This window comes from Urocitellus parryii, chromosome 2, assembly GCF_045843805.1.
Source record: "Urocitellus parryii isolate mUroPar1 chromosome 2, mUroPar1.hap1, whole genome shotgun sequence".
NCBI classification, from domain to species: domain Eukaryota; kingdom Metazoa; phylum Chordata; class Mammalia; order Rodentia; family Sciuridae; genus Urocitellus; species Urocitellus parryii.
This window is the reverse complement of record NC_135532.1, coordinates 148713357-148736136: the sequence shown is the minus strand read 5'-3', so window position 1 is coordinate 148736136 and position 22780 is coordinate 148713357. Positions and strand designations below refer to the sequence as shown.

At 36.6% G+C, this 22780-nt stretch overlaps 1 protein-coding gene across 4 annotated transcripts in view; it reads right to left on the bottom strand.

Moving 5' to 3' along the window:
- Positions 1-22780, bottom strand: part of Col8a1 (collagen type VIII alpha 1 chain) — a 155314-nt gene that overhangs the window by 32253 nt on the left and 100281 nt on the right. The window lies entirely within an intron of this gene.

Sequence of the window (22780 nt, the reverse complement as noted above, 5' to 3'; positions counted from 1 at the left end):
TTTTTCCTCCCTCTAGCATATAATACAGCCTAATGCCAATATCATGAGCACTGGTTTCTTGTGAAGCTGTAGTGACAGCACTAGTTGCACCAGCCTCCAAAGTCCCTGCAGATTCATTTTCATTGTCTAAGGAGACTGTGAATAGATGGCAGGCTGCTGAGGAGCCAGAGGGCAGAAAGCTTGTCCTCATGAATCATAAGAAACCTTGTCAATCTGGTTTCCTTAGTCAAATGATGACAGTCTGTGTCAGGGGTTAATTCCATGGTTCCGGTGTTCATGAAAATACTGGGGAAATAGGATATAGACTGATGTTTATTGAATGCCCATCATGTCCAGGCAATATGTTAAATGCTAGACATACATCACTGCTTTTAATTAAAAAATCAGATAAGGAATCAGAGACTCAGAACATTGCATGATTTTTAATAGCTGATATTGTCAGAGATAGGATTTCAACTTCTTTCAGGATGCAAGTACTGTTCTGTTTATAACAAGGATACCACCAAAACAGCCAAATAACAACCAACTCTTCTGTATGATTCAGGTAGGGTAAGAGAAAAGTATTATTTTCTGAAGAGAAAGTATTCTCTAATAGGGATAGCCTAACGAGTCATGCAGACAGCTGTTTAATAACTTTGATAAGATTAACTTTTTCTTGTTCTCTAATGGAGATTATTATCCTGGTGGGATGGTACAAGCTGGGCATTGGAGAGCATGGTCCCTCAGGAAGAAGACCTGGGGTGGAGTGAGAGACCAAGAGTGATGAGAAGGGACAGAGTGGTGTCTGAGGGCTTGTCTACACTAATATCTACCAAGAACCTTGCTATTCACTGGAATTCTGGTTGGTGTGATGGAAACAGCATAGCAGGGCAGTTATGCATATGGGGTCTAAACTAGACACTTAAGTTTACTTGCTGCCTCTGACCCCTATGGTCTATGTAACTGTGGGAAAGTTATTTACCTCTCTGTGCCTCCCACTCTTCGCTTATGGAATGGTGATAGCTAATAAAACATATTACACTTGGGTGCCATAAGGAGTAAATAAGATTTTTCCATAGACAGTGCTCTGAACTTGGTGGATATCAATTCATAAATGTCAGTCCTTAGTGTGCAAATGCACACAGTACCTGAAGGTCTTACTGTGCCCTCGGTGTATTACAAGCTGTGAGTCTCTTGTAGTCATTCTGGTAGGTATTAATTCACACTGCTCTATTGTGAGAACAATTGCACAGAGGGGAAAATGTCTCCTTTGACATCCCTTAACTTTCAAGAGTTTGGGTTTATAGGTTCCCATATTCAGGAATGTGGGACCATTTTGGCTAAAAGGAATATTTATTTTGCCCTTACATTTCTGCTATTAATTCATCTTAATTATAACCAATTATGTTTTATTTTGTGTTTGAAATGGGATTGATTACATGCCAGTCAAACAAATTTTAGTCATGTGGAGACAAACTTCCTTTGTATTTTCTAATATTCTTATTTCACAATCAAAAGAAAAATGGGGCAATATTCTTTCCCCAGGTCCAGGATTTTGAAATGATTCCTCTAATGTTGGTTTTTCATGCTACTTATTCTGAGAAATACAGCTTATTATTATCCTTAGCATCATCTTTACTTCTCACCCCTGTACTTTGGAGAATCTGCTCTTTCCTTTATGATATCATGCACCTGCACACTTTGTCTGAGCCTTGTGATTCAGAGGCTCAGTAGCAGGATAAATTATATGTTGAGTTGCTTTTTCGTAATCAACTGAAACAGTGATGATGGGCTACAATGTATTTGGGTTGGAACAAAGGGTTCATTTAATGAAATGTGACTTTATGAAACACTTGTAATCCTCTTAAGGATGGAGCCAGGTCATCATGGGTAAATGGGAGGTATCTGAGGTTTCTCTCTCTCTCTTTTTTTCTTTTTCCAAAAAAACATATTGGGTCCCCCAGGTGTTACCAAGAACACTAATAAAAATCTTGTCAGCTTAGAGTTATTGCTGTTCCTGAAGAAAAGATAAATGTATGTACTTTAAACTCTGAACATATGAAATTTTAAAAAATATTGTTTTAGAGTTCTCCTGGCTACATTTCTTTAGCTGTTTTCCAAGCTTTGGGCTGGAGAAATTTAAAAATGTTTCTTTGCCAAAGCTAAATATTAAATGAAAACCTTGTGTCTGAGGAGCTCTAGGATTAATAAGTAGTGGCAAAAAGGTGAAATCCCAAGTCACTAGAGGAAGAAAGCTCTAAAGGGAACCACACTGTATTGTTAGCAATGTCACCTTTTGAACTGTGGGGTCGAACCCATAGGGTAAAGGTGGACTGAGTGATTTTTCTGTCCTGAAAGAGGAACCATCTCTTTGAAGGAATCATGGTAGTACACTTATTGTTGAGGTAAAACACATGAAAAGAAGAGTCAAAGGGTTAATAGTTCATATGCATAGTGATTTTTATATCTTAAGAGAATTGCCCTTCTCTGTAGAACATCATCTTTAACTGTTAGTAATTCTGGATTTTGAAAGTTAGGTCCAATTACTATAGTGAATATTACTTTTAATAGTACCAATTCTTCACTCCCCTGATATTTATTATCTTCTTTCTCAAGGAAAACACTATGGGAAAATGAGGTATCAGTGAAGGATTATACAAGGAACCAAGAATATAAAGGTTTAGGTTTCATTTCCCAGGGAATCGTAGTGACCATTTGTTTCCCAATCTTAAATGCATGGACTGGATGAGCTGTTTGAGTTTCAGGTCTTCCTTCCCAAGTGTTCTGCAGTGATTAGGGACTATACACCAGGAGATGGCCTGCAATGTAAAAAGAGCATAGGTGTTGGAGAATCCAGGCCACTTGGACTTGGATCCTGGCTCTGCTTCTTGCCACATATGTAACCTTGGGAACCTCCATTTCTTAGCCTAGAAAATGGGAATAAGAATCTTTATGGGGATCATATTTGGTAACAAATGTCTGCAAGTTGCCTAGCAACTCAACAGAAGTGGCTATTATAATTCATTATGTAGTTTTGTATTCATTCCATTTCTGTGGTTCCAAGGTCCAATAAGATATTGATATAATTCTTATCAATCAATTTTGATAACTTATGTAAGTTTATTAACAAAAAATATTCATAAAAATAACATTTACTGCTTTCTTAAAGCTAGCATCTGATATAGAAATACTATATTAGCCAGGTGTGGTGGTACATGCCTATAATCCCAGTGGCTTGGGAGGCTGGGTCAGGAGGACAGAAATTTCAAAGCCAGTCTCAGCAACTTAGCAAGGCCCTAAGAAACACTGAGAATTTGTCTCAAAATAAAAAATAAAAATGGCTGGGAATGTGGTTCAGTGGTTAATTGATCCTGGGTATAATTCCTGGTACCAAAAAAGAAGAAATGTTCCTGTGGCAATAGTAACTGGAACAAGACAAGGATACCCTCTTTCACCACCTCTATTCAACACTGTCCTTAAAACTCTAACCAGAGTAATTAGGCAAATACAAACAAACAAACAAACAAAACAACAACAAAAAAGAAATTAAAAGGATATGAACAGGAAAAGAAGAACACAAACTATCCCTGTTTGCCAAGGACATAATTATATATTTTGAAGACCCCCCACACATAAAAACTCTACCAGAAAATTTCTAGAACTTTTAAATGAATTCAGCAGAGTAGCAGGATATAAACTTAACACCCATAAATCAATTGCATTTCTATATACCAATGATGAATCAGCTAAAAGAGAAATTAGGAAAACTATCCTATTCACATTAGCCACAAACAAACAAACAAACAAACTTGGAATCAATATAACAAAAGAGGTGAAAGACCTCTACAATGAAAACTACAGAACACTAAAGAAAGAAATGAAGGAGGCCTTAGAAGATGGAAAGATCTCCCATGTTCTTGGATAGGCAGAATTAATATTCTCAAAATGGCCATACTACCAACTGTGCTATACAAATTTAATGCAATTCCTACTAAAATTCCCAGTGACATTCTTCATAGAAACAGAAAAAGCAATCATGAAATTCATTTGGAAAAATAAAGGCCCAGAATAGCTAAAGCAATTCTTAGCGAGAAAAGCAAAACAGGAAGCATCACAGTACCTGACCTTAAATTATACAATAGAACTATAATAACAAAAACAGCATGGTATTGGCACCAAAACAGACATGAAGACCAATGGAACAGAATAGAAGACACAGAGACAAACCCACAAAAATACAGTTACTAGACAAAGGTACCATAAACACACACTGGAGAAAATAGAGCCTCATCAACAAATGGTGCTGGAAAAACTGGAAACCCTTATGTAGCAGAATGAAATTTAACCCCTATTTCTCTCCTACATAAACTTAAAGTGAAACAAGTACTTAGGAATTAGACCTGTAGTAATAGTCACTTTACCTTGTATTGAATGATGTTTAGTATGTTTTCATGAAATAAAAGTATAATTTTAATATTTTTGAGAAAGCATCAGAAATCCATTGGGTTGGAGAAGAGAGAGGTATTGAGGATATCTAGTAAAGATAAAATGAGATATTAATAAATGTAGAGCGTATTGAAACAGAAAGTTGAGACTATATGGGAAAAACACAATAGATATAGGAGCGACTATGATATATCAACATTCTTAGACTGGGTCCCAAGAGCACAGATATGACCAAAAGGAATTAAAGGACCAACTGAGACTTATTCTGGCTACTCTATCTCTGCCTAATACTGATAATATTGAGAAACGCCTAGAGAGCAATTTGGGAAAAGTTTGTGGAGCAAAGGTTAAGTATATTAGGGAAGAATTTTGATCTTTCAGAAGGACTTAAAGTGGAGTGTATGCTTTGACACATTTGAATACAGCTATCCTGCAGTAATTTCCTATCTCCATTGTGGAGAGTATAAGCACACAAACAAACTTCATGCTGTGGGTTCTCATTGTATTATCTGTTCTACTAGATGTGCTTTGCTGAATGGACGGGATGTTGGCTGGGAACTGTGGATTTTGGTTGGTGTGAGTTTGAGTAATTGCAGCAATTGTAGCACACTAGAGCAAAGTCTGAAGTCTTTGCTCCCTGTTGTTCTCAGGAGGGTGAAGCTGCTCAGAGAGGATATTGAATTAGCTGATACCCTGATAACTAAGAGCCTGTTTTTGTGACACTTCCATGATACAGCTTGTTGTCACCTACACTTGGTGGCTAATACAGCACATATTATATTCTATTGTTCCTGGTTATATGATAAATAATTTTATTTAACTATTATTATTCCTATTTTCTTAATGACCATTCATAGAAAATATGATTACCTACTTCATCAATACCTTAAAAATTTAATTATTTTATATGATAAAAGATAACCATATTAGTGCTTCAATTATGGAATGGTTTAGCATGTCAATAAACATTCATGGAGGGATTATTATTTGTCAGACACTGAAAAAGACATTTCACATTGATTACTTAATTTAACCACCTAATTGATTAACTCACTTAATTCTCAGAAAAGTCCACTGGAGGTAGAAGCTATCATCATAATCATTCCTAATTACCTGTGAGGAAAAATCTATAGAAATAGTGTCCCAAATCTCATAATCATTAAGTAGCAGGACTAGAATTTGAACTCATGAAGTCTGTCTCCAGGTACTTATCTATTATCATAAATCACTTATCCGAATGGGAACTTTGAATAGAGAACACACACACATACTCACACTTTCCATATTCATGTCCAATTACAATTGAATTTGGAACTTATACAAATTTGGAACTTATACATATGTTGTTCTGCCTTTTGTATTCAAATTGAGCTACCAGATTTAAAATCAGTTTTGAAGAATACAAAGGAACTTTATTCATTTGAAAGTTTCTGAATACCTCTTCTGTGCAAAGAGCTCTAAGGGATTGGAAATAAAGAAAAATAAGGCACAAACTCTAATGTTTCACAAACCCTAAGGACAAGAAAATAAGAAAATTCTCATGCACAAAGTTCCTTTTAAGAAAGTTCAGTTAGGTGTTGAAAGAATTTTGGGTGATTGTGGTTTCTTTGGCTTCTGGTAGGTAGGGCTATTGGGCCTGAGAAGGAGGAGGCTGTTCTTATCTCCCCAAAGTAGAAAATCCTGGGTCAGCCAAAGACACAAGTCTTCTAGGTCAAGCTTCCAACTACCAGGGTCAAATGCATAGTTATGTGGGGAACAGGGCAGAGTGGAGGGTAACCACTGGATGAATCGGCTACTCCTTGAGTGAGAGATCACCTCAAGAAGCAGGAGAATATGTTGCTGGGTGCACAGACCCTACAGCCATACTGCCTGGGCTCAAATCCTACTTTGGATTCTTTATTATCAATGAGACTTGGGCAAGTGTTGTTTCTTTCAAAATTCAATTTCCTTTTACTGTTTTTTGGCAGGGAGAAGCTCTCAAATTCATCCTCAATAAAGTAAGAGTAATAGGAGTGCATACCTCCTAGAACTTTTGGGAAAATTAAGTAAGTAAATGCATGTGAAAATGCGCAGAATGGTGTGTAACATAGAGTCAGAGCAATGTAAGAATTAGCTGCTATTATTATCATTACTGAAGGGAGCAGGAATGGGTCCAGAAGACTGGACAGTCAGGGAAACCCAGCCTGTCTCACTTGGAACAAATGTAAACCCAAAGAATCAATCCCTCCCTCTCATCTCCCAGAGTACATTTCTCTGCCTTCTGCTTGTTTTATCTCCTAAAGAAATTTATGACAATGAAATATGTGTACTCTCTTCTCTCAATTACAGTTATTTCCATGTTAGAGAATAATTCATTGTTAATGATGTCTCTTTGGAACACTCTGCTTCTTCATTGGGATTTTGACTATTGAAAACTGGGGCAGGAGATCAGAAGAATGCACTTGTAATTCAAAGAGCAAATTGCATAATCCTCAGTGTTGTTGAGGTACAGAAGGCTTGATTTAGGTGAAGCTATTGATCTTGAACCTCTAGTTCTAAACCTTCTTTTGAGATACCCTTTATTGTTACCTAGAGACTATGGATGAAAGGTGTGTAGTGAATGTGATCGATTCCCACTTAGCCATCGCAACGGGGGAACATTAACTCTAAGCACTATCCAGATGGGGCTTCTGCTCTGGCTTTCCTCCAGCCAGGCATCCTCCAACTTCCACAGGGTGAGAAATCAAGGAATTATGTTTGAACAGCTCACACCCTTCTAGAATATGCTCTGTATATACAGAACCCTAGAATTTACTGTCTTGATAATCTTGAGAACTTTCTAGTACCTACACAGGCTTTTCTCAGGGTCCAGTCTCTTGAGATAGACAGCGTCATATGGGTACATTGCTGGGACCAACCTGGGGTCAGGAAGCAGTTGTTTGCTGGGAGTAGTGGATAGAGCTTGGCTGTGCAGCTGGGTGTTGAGTGCATGGTTATGAAACCTGCTGTGGTCCTTGGCAGAGCTGAGAGTAGGAACAAAATACATTAGGGGCAGATTGAGCTCCATGTACCTCTGCATTCTGAGGCATAACTCTAAGAATCCGAGAATTTAAAATTTAAACTTGGCCTTCTAGGTTTTTATGAAGATTTATTTGCCAAAATAGAGAGAAAATTACATATGAGAGGTTGTGAGGGGAATGGGAAAAAAACAAGGAGAGAAATGAATTACAGTAGATGGGGTAGAGAGAGAAGATGGGAGGGGAGGGGAGGGGGATAGTAGAGGATAGGAAAGGTAGCAGAATACAACAGTTACTAATATGGCATTATGTAAAAATGTGGATGTGTAACCGATGTGATTCTGCAATCTGTATTTGGGGTAAAAATGGGAGTTCATAACCCACTTGAATCTAATGTATGAAATATGATATGTCAAGAGCTTTGTAATGTTTTGAACAACCAATAAAAAAAAACAAAAAACAACAAATAAAACCAAAATAGAGAGATAGAACATAAGTTATTTAAGGGCTTATTGGCTCAATTCATAACTTAAACATTAAAATATATGGCATGAGGGCTTCCTTTTGAACTCTTGCCCAAGCATCACAAGTGTTAGGGGGCAGTTCTAAATAACATAGATATGTACAAAAAGCCCTCACACTAAAATATCATGATTTTCTTTGCCAATATAGCAATGCCCAAGAAATGGATCAGTCCATTCCCATGCAAAAGCAGAGGAGAACTAACATAAGACTAGGGAAGACTATTTATTACCATTTTTATCCTTTCCTTATCTTCCAAATTTGATTTCTGGGAAGAGAAATGTGATCACATTAATAGATCTAAACCAACAATGGGACAGTTTCTCTAGAAGAAAAAGCAGAAGAAAGCAGAGGGCAAATCCCTAGAGGTTGGTTATATCAAATATGGTATGTATCTACTCTCTGTCAAGCCAAAGTTGTGGTGTCTGAAAATTATTGCTGGAATATCTGGAATTCTTAATAAAAATTCCAGAAAACCTGGGGGCTTCTGGGCAGCATATGTGAAATTAAAATGAAAAGAACATTTCATCTAAAAAAAAGAATATTTCATCTTTTGTGAAAGTCACAAGAACAAAGAACAAGTTGTTCACAAGGTAGCATCCAGGTACTGCTAAGTGACAGTGTCAGTTTTTGCTAAAGGTAGAGAGAGGGAAGAAACCTTTCCTTCCCGCTTAGGGTCCCTGGGGGAAGCTGCATGTAGGCTGTTCCTGCCTGGCGAGGTGGTGCTCCTGGCACATGATTGCTAATGATCCTGACCTGGTAGTTACAGCTCCAGAGAGGTTGCCAATTCCTTCCTGTACTGTGGGCAGGGAGGGGCAAACTAGCAATAGCAAGTGAAGAAACAATCTGAATAATCCGTGTCTTTTCATTTCAGTTCAACCCTGAGGATCAATAGGGGGCTCCTTTAAAAATATTACTTTTTTCTTTTTAATTAATGTGATAGTTGTACATGTTTATGGGGTAAAGTATGATATTTCAAAACATGTAAAAATGTATAATGATTAAATCAGGATAATTAGCATTTGCCATCTCCCAATCCCTTCACTTCCCCTCCTCTCTCCCTCCATTCCTCCCTCTTTCCCTTCTTTCCTTTCCTTTGACCCTCCCTCCTCCCCACATTCCTTTCTTTCTTTCTTGGAACTGGGAGTTGAACCCAAGATCAGTCTACCACTGAGCTACATCCTCAGTCCTTTCTAATTTTTATTTTGAGACAGGGGCTTACTGAGTTGTCTCTAACTTGTGATCCTCCTGCCTCAGTCTCCCAAGTCAGTGGGATTAAGGGTGTGTGCCACTGTGCCTAGATCCTTATTGTTTATTTATGTTTGGAAACTTCAGGCTTCCCTTTTCTAGTTCTTTGTCAAATGTATGATAGATTATTGTAACTTGTTGTCCCCTGTGCTGAACCTATTCCTCCTACCTAACTGTATTTTGAGACTTGGCTGGAGACTTCTTTGATGAGTCAATCTTATTTTCTCCATTTATAATCATGTAGCCTCTGGCAAGTCAATGTATCTATGAGCCTTGGTTTCTTTAGGTGCACAGTAAGAGCAATTACCTCCCTCTGAGGGCTTTTCAAAATAGCAATACTATGCCTGCTTCACAATTGATGCTTCTTCCTAAGCATTTAGAGTCCTTTCCAAATCAATGAAGTATTTTAAAAGAAATTGCTACATATCAGACACATGCTATTTCCTTGGTTATTTGAATAAGAAAATCTCTACCCTTACCAAGTTTATTTAATGACTGTCTCTATATACACATTATATGGGTATAGTTCTGGAGCATAAGTCTATCAGGAGGGCCAAAATGAAACTAAAGGATGTGGTGTGACTAGTTTCTACTATCATCCTGGGTTAAAAATGCATCTGGCTCCCATTTCCTGTAGAATTTTGCTTATTTGAAATGTTCAAGAAATCAATTGATCCGACTTCAAACAGACTAGGTTTTGCTGGCTGTGTAAAAGCCCAAACCTTCTTTTGTGTCACTCCCAAGTCTGGACTCCCCAAGCAGCCAGTTGCCTTCATACCTTAGTAAAGGACTTCTTTTTGGCTGCTTACCCTCTGTGCTGAGCCAAGTGTCAGGCTGGGAATGGAGGCCATAAATCTCAGTGATTCTTCATATTTGGAATTTCTCCTGTTGCTTCTGATAAGGAAATGACAGAGGTTCTCAGCAGTATGCATGGGCCTCAGAAAAATTTGTTATCCAAATCATGTTTTGCTCATAAAATGGAAAACAAAACGTGCTAAATCTGGCATTAAGTTAATCCAGATGTTTTTGAGGGCTTGGGCAGTGAACATAGAAATTATCTTTGTTCTTGCCTAGATTGCACTTGGAAATTTTTAGAATGAAAACCAATTCTTCACTATCATTTAAAATATTTTAATTAAATATTTCTCAATGGGAGGAAGGGCAACTAAGTTCTTTCTAGGCGGAGTTTTTTTTCAAAGGAAGAATTTTTGCCTTTTTGTAGTAAGAGCGACCTCACTACTGTTTGCACGCCTTCCTCTGTTCCTTCCTCCATGTATTTTGGTACTTCCAAGTTTCAGCTTCAGTGACTGAATGAAACGGATGTGATTGGAGACCAGCAGTTCCTCAAAAATGGAAAATTTTTTCCATGATCTATGCACATGCTCTGAGATGATTAATGAAGCCAACCCAGGTCTGGCCAAGTCCCTGCATGATCATAGCATTCTCAAAATAAAACAAGGAAAACAGCTTTCTTTGAAGTTTCCAGTTGATTTTGAATATTTTCTATCCAACAACATCACCGATAACATTTACTGTCTGGCATAACATCGACAAGAGTCGATCCCAGGAATCACTGGGAACATAAAGTTTCATTTAGCAGGATTTCCTAGGGTTGACTCTTGTTTGCCTGAGATCCACATCATAAATAAAGAGAAGAAAGAGTGCAATGTACTCATCCACAGTAGGAATACTGCAGGGCTTTGGTTAGCATTGACATGACCTCAACTAGCAAATGGCCCCATTCAAAAGAACCATGGTTTTGAGCTATATTGTATGAGAAGCTCATTTAAAACTTATCCAGAATTTAAAAATTTCTCTCCTGTGCCTACTGTCAGGTCCTAATTATGATTTCGTTGGCTTAGGACCACACAATCAATGATTGTGATACATTCATTCTTTGGACTGAATTGGTCTATTCATTCTTCTGACTGATAAAGCATCTGGCTTTAGTTTCAGTGTTATAACTTGCTCTTTTATTGTCACGTAGATACAGCTTTATGGACTAGTAAGGCAGTCATTGTGTGGTTAATCAAAATATGGGTTAATCTAAAAGTCATGTACATTTGATACTGGAATGTGCTTTTCACTTATGTTTGAACATGGGTGTGTCTGATGTCCTGAAAGTTTATTGCAAACAAAATATTGAAGCCCCAGAGTGAGAAATCTATCCATACTTTACATTTTAAAACCTTTGCTTAGTTCTCCTTTTTTCTCATGTCCAAACTATCACTTGGGACAGGATAGATTATGAAATAATTTTTAGGACTATTTTTGGGTTAGAAGCCTTTCACTTGTTATACATAATAAAATGTGGAAGTTCTAATAATTTATATAGCAAATACATCTCCTTTACATTGTATTTGTCATGTATTTGTTAATGCATTCATCTAACAAGCACTTCCTTGGTGCTGATTGTGAGTTAGACACTGTGCCTCCAGACAGTGAAAAACACAACTCCTCGTGAAGCTTATGTTTTAGTGGAGGGAGCAATACAAAAAATAAAACAAGGTGATTTTATATGGAATTAAGTGCTACAAAGAAAAGGAACAGGATTTTGTGATGGGATGGGAGTGAGATTGATCGAACATTAGGTAGGTAGTCAAGAAAGATCTTCTTGAAGAGGTAGCAGCTGAACAGAAGCCAGCCATGTGACTTTCTCTGCACAGTATGCAGGCAGAGTGCCCAGCTGGTGTAAAGGCTAATAAGAGTGCCTTCCTGGGAGGATTAAGTGAGTTAATGCATTAGAGTGCTTAGAATGATGCCCTGGAGTCTATAAAGGCTAATTGGTTTTCATTCACCAAATAGTCATTGTCTCTACCAAGTTCAAGCCTCACTGCAGGTGCAGGGAATTAAGTTTCATTAATAGACTCCTGACTGCTGGGAGCTCACATCACACCAGGGTGCAGTGCTTCTTTGTGTGTAGTTTCCTAACCATTTGCATCTCACTCACTGGCCTTCCTTGCTGCCTATCATGTCCTCATGGAGTCTTATTAGAGAGGCTTGGGGAGGGGGCCAGAAATGTGCATTTTCTACAAACTTGTTCTAGTTGATTCTTATGTCTACTACTTTCACAGTCCTAGTGAAAAACTGATCTGTGATTCTTTTGAATACAATATCTGTTATAACATCAAGGATAAATAATTGCACCCACTGTGAGGGATACCTCATAATACTCAAGAAGAGCTCTGTCCAGTTTATGGAGACATCCATATCATGAAATTGTGTTTCTCAATTAACATCCTGAAGTCCTCAGGTCTAACTTTGTCACTAATCTTGAGCTGGCTGGGGATATTGTGTGTTTTGGGTTAACCTGCTTTAGGCTGTGGTGTTGGAGGTTTGCCTGACACTTTTCAGTGTCCTTTAAATCCTGTCAAAGAAAAAGAATGGGGGCTGGGGATGTGGCTCAGGCGGTAGGGCGCTCGCCTGGCATGCAAGAGGCCTCAGCACCACATACCAACAAAGATGTTGTGTCCGCCGAGAACTAAAAAATAAATATTAAAAAAAATTCTCTCTCTCTCTCTCCTCTCTCACTCTCTCTTTAAAAAAAACAAAAAGAATGCTGTTATCGCTCAGCCTCTGGTAGATCCGCATAAATCTGTTCTTATAGCCTGTGTTCTTTAAGATCTTTGAATCTAAGACCTTTTTAAAAATGTGTATAAGTCATTCTGAAGTGAGAAAAAGGAAAAGGATAAATTGTAGCAGAAATCCAAGGAGAAATAATAAAATAAATCTTCTCCATCTTCCCCTTTGATGACATCACGCTTTAAAAATAGGTGTAGGGAGGAACTCCAGGGAGGAATTTCAAGGTAGGCTGAAATCCTTCCTAAAAGGTAAAAGCATTCTTTTTCTAGAATCCAGAATAGTTTTTGTGCAGAGACTTCTGTTTTCCCATCAAACACTTTCCTAAGAGGGCTTAGTCTGGGAACAGATATGTCACCTCCACATCCTTTTATCATTTTTCATTTTTCTCTTTTTATACATTACTACTCTGATGGCTGCTATGGTCAAAGATAGTGGCTGCTAATGGTGTTGGGAAAAAAGAACCAGCCCTGAGCACGAGGTCAGAACTGATAAGGGAAAGTGTACTCAAGTAAATTAAAGTCAAATTAGAATCTTAGATATGGATCTTATAAGCTTAGACTGAGTTGAGAAGGTGATCAAAGGAAGCCAAAATTTGGGGCTGCCAACTTGTCAACTATTCAGTTTTTTAACTTAACTGTTTAGGTCGACAAGAAAGAGCATGAAAATGAATGAGAAATGTAGACTACTTAAAATTGAAGGACCTAAGATAAAGATTTGTTAATTCTTAGTCAACATCAATGAATTATATCTGACAACAAGAATTTGATACCAGGGAAAAAACCATATGTTAGATAAGAGCTGCTTTATCAGGGGAAAAGCTTTCTCTTGATATATTTTCATTAAGTTTCATCTGAAAATTTAGTTTTTTTTTTGTATAAAAACAAAATAGTAAAGATTCTTTTCTACTTTCTTTTTTTTCCTCTTCAACTTAGCTTTTCTTTACTCTACAAAGATTTGCTGAATATAAAGTGTGTGCTGGACACAAATCTACTTGTTGGGGACCCAGCGATACAGAAGATAGAAAGATTCTTATCTTTATGGTGTTTGTAGGCCATGAGAATTTCATTTTTTCTTCCTGTGTAGAAACGATCAGAGCTAATTAGTACTTATCAGAGAAGCTAAAATATTGAAAAGGAGCCATTCTCTATAAAGTGGGAACCAAGAAAGGAACCCTGTTTCATTGGAATGTGTTGGCCCTTCAAGTTTTCTTTGTGTATGAATAAAATACTTTCCATGCCTATCTTTAAACTTCTGTTTATATAATTTTGGCTCTATCCCTTATTGACTGGTGATTTGGGGTAAGCCTTTTTGCCCCAAGTATTTTCTTGCCTTTATTGACCATGTATGGGTGGTGTGATGGCACTGTCCCAGATCTCTCAGGCACAACATAACTGCCCGAAAGTTCAAGACTCTGGTTCCCACAAAAGTGCCCCTGGATCATAGACCAAGCATGTTTCTCCCCCATTTCCACTGTAACATTTCGTTCTCAAGAGTCTAATAAATCTCAGGCCAATACTTAACATTCCTTTGAACTGAACCATGAAATTCTACCTTGTACTTCTTGAAAGAATAGAGAGCTAATCTTTCATTATTCCTATTTATAAAAGTATCCTAAGCAGAAATTATGATTTAAAAAAAATTCTCTGGGCATGAGTCTGAAACTTTTTACAAAAGAACATTTAGAACTTTTATACTATTTCAGGCTCATGGTCTGGTTCTTGACTCTTCTAGAGTCGGAAGCTATGCAGCAGAATATCACTGTTGCTCTACAAGGTTTCTCCTTAAAAAGGGGGTGACATTTCTGAAAGAGTCTTGAATTAAAATTTCTTAAAATTAAAAGTTAACATTTTTGCACTTTCAAAAATTAATTTTGAAATCAAGTTAACTGGTACTATTAAAGGGTTATAGTTTTCAAAAAATAAAATGGTATCAGTAAATGGTACTTGACTACTTCTTTAGTTTCAAAGTCCAGGAGACATTGCTGATATCTCCTTTTCTCACATATCCTATGCATCAGCATGTTTTATGGTCTCTCTCATAAAAATACGTTCTAAGTCACTATTATAAGACACTGATTGTGTTTTGCTTGGACCACTGAACAGATCCTTAATTCCTTGCCTCTGCTCTTGACCCTGTCAAAAAAAGAAATTAGAGCAATGATTTAAAGAAACAGATCAGCTTCTGAGGTGCCTGTGTTCAAAACCCTTCCTTGGCTCCCTACTTCTGTTCACATGGGCTCTGAGCTCCGTTCCACAATTGTCGAGGCCTACGTGATCCAACTCTGCCTTCCTTTAGTCACTAGGCTTGGCTGGGGGGTCTCCTTGCTATCCTGAAACAAACCAAGCTGGCACCCAGTGCTGGGACTTCTTCCTTGCTATATCCTCTGCTCAAACTACCTTCCAAATCTTCCTTCACATGACCTTGCTTCCTGCAGATATTGGATCTGATATTCTCTCTCAGAGGCACTTGCTCTGACTGTCCAATTTACGGCATCACTGCCACTACATTGCTCTCTGTCCTTCTACCATACTTGGGTTTTCTTTGTCATCAGACACTGTAGAACATAATTGTTTATATTCCCATTTATTATCTTCCCTTCAACTACACACAATGGAGCACTGAGGGTGGAGTGGCATTTTTGGCTTCATTCACTGCAAAATCCCTACACTTACAATAGTTCTAGGCATGTACTAAATTCTCAGCATACTTATTGAGTGAATTTATAGTTTTTATTATCTTTTAATTAATCCTTTAATTCTAGTATATTTGTATAAAGAACTTTTTTTTTCTAATTCATGTATCAGAGGGCAGTCATCCTATATCAAGATTTGATTATTAAACCATGATTGCAGGACAAGTACAGGCTTAATAATTAGGATAAGTGGACCCTCAGCCATTCATTTATTTTTTTCAAGTTGTTTAAAATTTCTATCATTTTCTTTCACATTTCTGTGCTTAGATTTTTTTCACTTCTCAAGCACAGAAGCCTAATTAGGTGATGAGACACATGCAAATACTTGAAAGGATACAAAGAAATTTATTAAAGTGTGGTGCTAATATTTTATCTTCCTCTATTTTAATGATACTGAGAGAGAGAGAGAGAAAGAGAGAGAGAGAGAGAAACTGCTAGTTTTGGCTTGATAAACATCTTATAGTAATGGGTCTATTGAAATAATAAATAGTTTGGTAACTGAGGTGTTTTAGATGAGGAGCTAAAAGGATGATCAAGAACAGGTTTTTAAATCCAAGATCTCTGATACAGGAGAGCTGGAACCAGGAGGAATGGACCTCAATCCACCGGCAAATACGTGATTTTTCTGCATGAGTCCTTTGGAGAGGATTCTCAGAAGGTTCAGAATGGGTAGAGGCACAGAGTTCAGCACACAGACCAAGTACCACATCCAGGAAGAGAAATGGAATGTGGATCTCTCTGATTGAGCTTTTCACTTAGCAAGCATGAGTGTTATTATTTACTGCTGGCACTTCCGGACAATAACTCAGGAGATCAAATCTGATCTCTTTCACATGTGCAAGATAATTTGAGCAAGACCAATACTGTTACTTCCCATGACCTTCCTGTTTGCTTTTGTGATCACATTCACTGGAAAAATTGAGCAGTTTAGAATTTAAATCTGGCTTTACAGAACTCCCAAAGTATATTTTTGGGAGTTATAGGACTATGTAAACTATAATTTTTATTTTTCTATTTTACAGATGAAAAAAAGTGGAGCCCAGAAAGTTTAAGGGACTTTTGAAGTCCACGATTGCATAGCAAGTTGGAAATTGATTCCAAGACTGATGCCAAGTCAGTGCTCTTTTTGTTGTATGACCTTGGCTTTGTGAAGGTGGAAGCATTTCTTTTATTATGGCACATGAGCTGATTTCACTGGGAATAATCAGCAAAAATCATTGCTTCAGTGTGCAGATCCATGTCTGGGAGCTGATAACTATTTATATATGCCAATTATTTTAGCAATGGCTTTATTTTTTCAAATAAAAAAATAAAAAATATTTATTATTTATTTATATTGATGGATAAAATTGTATGTATGTGTCATGAATAACATATTTTGAAGCATATAAACATTTTGAAATACCTAAATCTAGCTAATTAACATATCCATTACCTCATGTAGCTATCATTTTTGGGGTAAGAACATTCAACATCTAGTCTTAGTATTTTTCAAGAATACAATATATCATTGCTATATGTCACAATACTATATAATCAATCTTTTGAATTAATTCCTCCTGTCTAGCTATACTTTTGTATCCTTTGACCAACATCTCAACTTTTCTCTCCACCTTACATGACTCCCTCAGCCTCTGGTAACCACCATTCTATTTTTACGAGATCAGCTCTTTTAGACTCCATACCAGTGAGATCACCAGGTTTATTTTTTTTAATTATTATTTTTTTCTTTTGTGCCTGGCTTACTGCACTTAACATAATGTCCTCTGGGTTCATCCATGTTGTGAATGACAGGATTTCCTTTTTTTTTTTTTTATTGGTGAATAGTCTTCTATTAGGTATACACACCACATTTTCTTTATCCATTAATGTATTGATTTAATATATTTTGGCAACTGTGTTTTAAATTGATAGTATGAGAGGCGAATTAGTATAGTATTTTCTGAGAAACTGTCTAGATTCAATCTCAGATTTATCCTTCTTCTGGACATTTGTACATTTGTGGTTACATTTCCTGTCTCAATAATGAGGAAAAGAGCTGTAGGTATTTCATTGTGTAGATATGAATAATTGAGCATATATGTAAAATAGTGCATAGCACATAGTAAGTGTTGTATATGTGTTTATAAATGTGAGATATAAAGGCAAACAAGACAAGAACACATTAGAATTTATTCTTAAGGGTTCTCTTGAACGTGGTTTTGCAAAACAAGCAGTTTGCAAACGGAAGCATTATTTCCTCCTGTAGTCCCTCAATGTAGTTATTCAAAATTGTCACTAGATGGCAATTGTGATCCATAAAATAAGCTGCGGCAGGTTGAAACCAAAGGGTGAAAAACTCGGGCATATGTGCTTTCTTTGCCCTGTAGCCTTGAACTCCGGCTGTTCTTTCCACACAAGGTGAGTCTTTAACAAAACTGGCAAAGTTTGCCTTCTGTAGTTAATCTTGGGATTCACCCATAGGCATCAGTCCTTATGAAGGCAGCTGCCTTCACACCTGGAAATTCACACACCCTAGTGTGAATTTCCAGGTGATAATCAGACAGCATTAGGATCCTGTGTTAAGAAGATCAATCAGAAGTTTTATAAATGTGTTCCCCTTACCAGCAGCCTCAGTGTTCTTGGGCTTCATCAGATCCGCTGACCAGGAAATCGGCATTTTAATAAGTCTTATGGAAGATTCTGATGCTTGCTAATAATATTTGAGAACCACTGAGATAAACCAGTGTTTAGCATCACGTAAATGTTGGTACTGAAAAGGTTCTCAGAGAACAATTTGCCCAGCACTCACATTTTCTCCAGAGGGACACTGAGAAGTTAAAGGAAGTTAAATGAAATACTGGAAGAAGTAAGGCAGATGCCATTGTATATGATTAAAAGTCTCAGTCTTGGCTTGTGGTGGATCTGGATTCCTGGGCAGCTAGATTGCATGTCTCAGCTCCTCCCACTATGTCCTTTTCCCTCCTCCTTCCTCCTCTAAACTGACACCTTTTGGTACACATTTCATTCTGATAGCAGAAAAAAAAATTTAATATTTAATTTTAATTTTAATGTTCATTCATTTCAATAAACATATCATGGGAAAATAAAACTAATTATGATGTATTCTCTGAGGTCCAGTGTGTACACATGCCTGTGTGTGCATATGTGTGTGTATATGTGTGAGCACGCCCATGTGTGCATGAACCTGTATATACGTGTGTGCATATGCTATGTCCATACATGGGTGTGTGTGCATGCATTTGTGTGTATGCAAATGTGTGTGGTGGGAGTGAGGGGGAATCAAGTAAAGAAAGTCATCTCAAGTTTGTAAGACAGGGGTATATGCAGAGAGCCTTGGGATTAGGAAAGACAGGTAAGAGCAGGAAATTTCATAACTGAACCTTGGGTGTGACTAGGAGTTCATAAGCTGGAGAAGCAAGGAAAGAACATTTGGAATGAAGGACCAACATGTATTTGGAGCCGTGAAACACACTTGTTTTGTTTCAGAAGGATGTCACGGAGAAATTGTGTTGTAAATACTTTTACTGCTATTACTAGTTGGCAGTTATGGAATGTTTACTATGTATTCAAGCACCATTCTGAGCATTTTACATGTATTATTAAATGATTTAATTCTTAAATAACTTCGCAAGAGTCTATGCTTATGCTCATTTTACAGAGGACAATGGACATACAAATGCTGTTCTGTTTTCCTTAAAATCAAGTGTTACCACTTCCGTTGCTTAGACTGACATTGAACCTAGAAAACCAGTTTTAATATTTAGTTCTTGCTGGGTGTGGTGGCATATGCCTGTAGTGGCTCAGGAGGCTGAGGTGGGAGTTCAAACCCAGCCTCAGCAACTTAGCAATGTCCTAAGCAATTCAGCAAGGCCCTAAGAAACTCAGTGAGACCCTCTCTCTAATAAAATATATAAAAGGGCTGGGGTTGTGGCTCAGTAGTTAATCACTCATTGGTTCAATCCCTGGTACCAAAAAAAAAAAAATTATTTCTTTCATGATGATATCTGTAATGTGAAGTGGGTATGTGTTTGTGGAGGATAAGAAATATGTTCTTAATAAAAAATTTTATTAGAAGTATATTTTTCACCAGTACTTAAATTCATGAGATTTTTGGTGTCCTTATTATAAACTCAAGGAATAGAATGTTCTATTATTCTTCTGTCTATTGGCAATGTTGGAAGTAGCCAATTTCTCATAATAGGTGACTTTGTTTGAAAAGTGGCAAAGAAAGTACATTTCAATTATTTGACTCACTGAGGAAAGGAAGCTGAGTAATGGGTGAGTGACCTGGTCAGAAATCGCAGGCTTTGTTATACGTTTGGTTTTTACTTTCCAATGTTCAGTATGACTGTACTTTTCATTGTCAACATTAGCAACTTCCATTCATTGCACAGGAGTGCCCACAAACAAACTGAAAATTAAAGTTGTAATTAAAGTTCTGATAGGATTCGAAATTCTGTGCCTAGTTCTTCCTAAATAAGCTTCCAGATGTTCCCAGATTCTTTAGGATATTTTTGAGTGATTTTACTTTTTCCTGAGAAAATCATTTTTCTGCTCCAACAGTTTTGCATCTGCAAAATATTGGTACTGGATAATATAATCTAGAAGGCCCCTTTCATCTCTAATGGTCTGTGGATTGATGATTTAATAAGATTAAATGGTACAAAGAACTCATTTCTGAGTTTTCTTTGTAGTGAAATTTTAATGTTTTCATAAGAGAAGTTATCAGACCAAATATTCCTCCATGAATTGTTCAGTACAATTTCTAAAATAACTTTATATTTTACTTTTCAGGGTCGTTAATACCTTATCCACCCCAAAGGTGTAGAATATATTTCCACATTTTACACATCTCAGGGGCTAAAACTAAGGCATGTTATAAGCAGATGACATTAGAAATGAATGAGAGCTAGCTTGTTTTAAGACGGGAGAGGCGTCCTTTACACTGTTTTCTGATTGCTACAATAACAACTTTCAGCTTTATGAGCTCATGTTACAACCTTGATCTTTACACTTTGCTGGTAGCTGAGATTCACACTGCTTTCTCAAGAAAATCTGAAACTCAAAGCAATTTTCACCTTCCTTATTTAGAGAAGTTGAATCAAAGGAAGGGCAATACTTCCTGAAAGAAGAATCTACAAAACATATTGCTACTACTATAAAAACTTTTGTGATTGAAAACAAAATTTGCATTTAATGTTTTTCTCCCCCCAATTATTGTGTTTCTCATTTACAATCATTGTTGAAGTCAATTGCAATGATTTTTCAATTTATCTATTATAAGAACAATGTATGTCCATTTTGAAAATTTCACAGAAAAGATAAATAAGAACATAGAACTACCTAAAATTCTGCCCCTCAGAGTTGGATATTGTTAATATTTTTCTTCTTATTTGGTTTTAGCTAAGCTTGATCACTAAGAAATTGGAAACATACACTATTTTGAAATCTTCTTTTAAACATTAATATATAACATTTACACGTCATTTTAGATTTCCATCTTCAAAGATGAAGACACTGAGGAAATGGTGAGCAGTAAGATTTGAGCTCTGCCTATTCATTATTGTATAAAAATTTGTAAAGCTTTTTAAGTTTCATTATTTTGAAATTTTTAGTGCAAGTTGATTTATGCTCCCATTGTTTTCACACTTACTCTTTCCAGAAAATATTTAGGGTAGTTTCAGTCTACTTTCTTCCAAATGGGTATAACAGAGAGGAAAGCAAAGTACTGAAATTCATGTTACATATTTGTTTTATTTATACCAGACCTTTGCTTTATAAACAGTAGGTAAGTTTTAACACATTAGGAAATCATACTAGAAAGATTTCTATTGTAACAAAAAAAGCCCTTTAGAATGCAACCCACCCTTAATTAACTGTTGTCAGTACACATTTTTCACAAAACGTGTTCACAAGTCTACCAACTTATGTATTCTTGGGCAGAGTTCAGATCTTATTACTTAATCGTCCCTCAGTGTCTAAAACTGTCCCTGATCCATTGTATGTGCTCTGTAAATACTTGTGGAGCTGAAATGAATAAAAGGGAATCAATTCCAAATATTCTAATATTATTAAGGTATGTTGCATTGTGATTTCAAATAGCATTGGAGTAAGAAGCAGTAATGGTTAAGAGTTTTTGTTTCAGATCCATGGGGCTAATTTTCAAAGCCCTATGAAGGTTATGTGACATAATTTTAGCCTAATTTTTACCACAGGGCTGAGTACTTTTAGTACTTTGGGCTGTTTCTTACTATCTATCTGTATATTATTTTTAAAATAAGAACATATTTTTTTCTAAGATTTTTCAAACAGGAATAAGCTATTCTGGGATTACATATGAAATAACAGCTTGGTAGGGAGAATAAAATTTGTTAGATAACAATTATGTATAATCATTATTTTACATTTCCAATATTAACCTAATAGTCCAATATCTTATTCACTCGAAATGTTTATTGGGATCATATTTTAAAATAAGCAGTGCTATACAATCATAAATATAATTTATAATTCTTTCCCTGGCATTTTTACTTCTGAGCCCTTCAAGCATTCAGCAAATATAAAATGAAGCTTTTTAATGAATGAGCAATTTGAGGAATCAAAGGATGAAGCCTGACTTTTTATCTGCATGTGGAAGATGGATTAAAATGGCTGAATCACTGTGGCTAGTTTATATCCCACTCTGATAGCATCTCAGAAAATTTTTATCAGCTGCATCAAGACAGGTGCATAAACAAGTCCAATAATGTGAACTCAGTACCACGAGCACTGAACAATGGAATTCTCTACTCCAGCACTACCCATAAGAACATAACAGGAGTCACATATAACAGGAGTCACATATATAACTTTGTATTTTCTTATAGCTGCATTAAAAAATGAAAAGAGAGGTGAAATTAATCTTACTTAATTATGTTTATTAATATATTAATTTATATTTATTAATTTTATTTAACTCAGGATATTGAGACTATTATCATTTAATATACAATCAATATAAAAAGTATTAACAAGGTATTTTACATTTTTTTTTCATTCCAAGTCTCAGAAGTTTGGCATATAGTTTATATTCATAACACATTTCAATAGGGACTGGCCACATTTCAAGTACTTCATAAGGTTGTGTGGCCAGTGACCACCATACTGAAGAGTGCCACTGTACTCATTTCTATTTTGCCAAGGTAAGAGGCACCAGAGAGGGACAATGTGTTGGAGGAAAGACAAAGATCAGGCTGGAGTCTTAGAATGTTCTGTGCCTGGCTCTGTGACATTTGATATTGATAAAACAATGAAAGAGGGCTGGGGAGGTGGC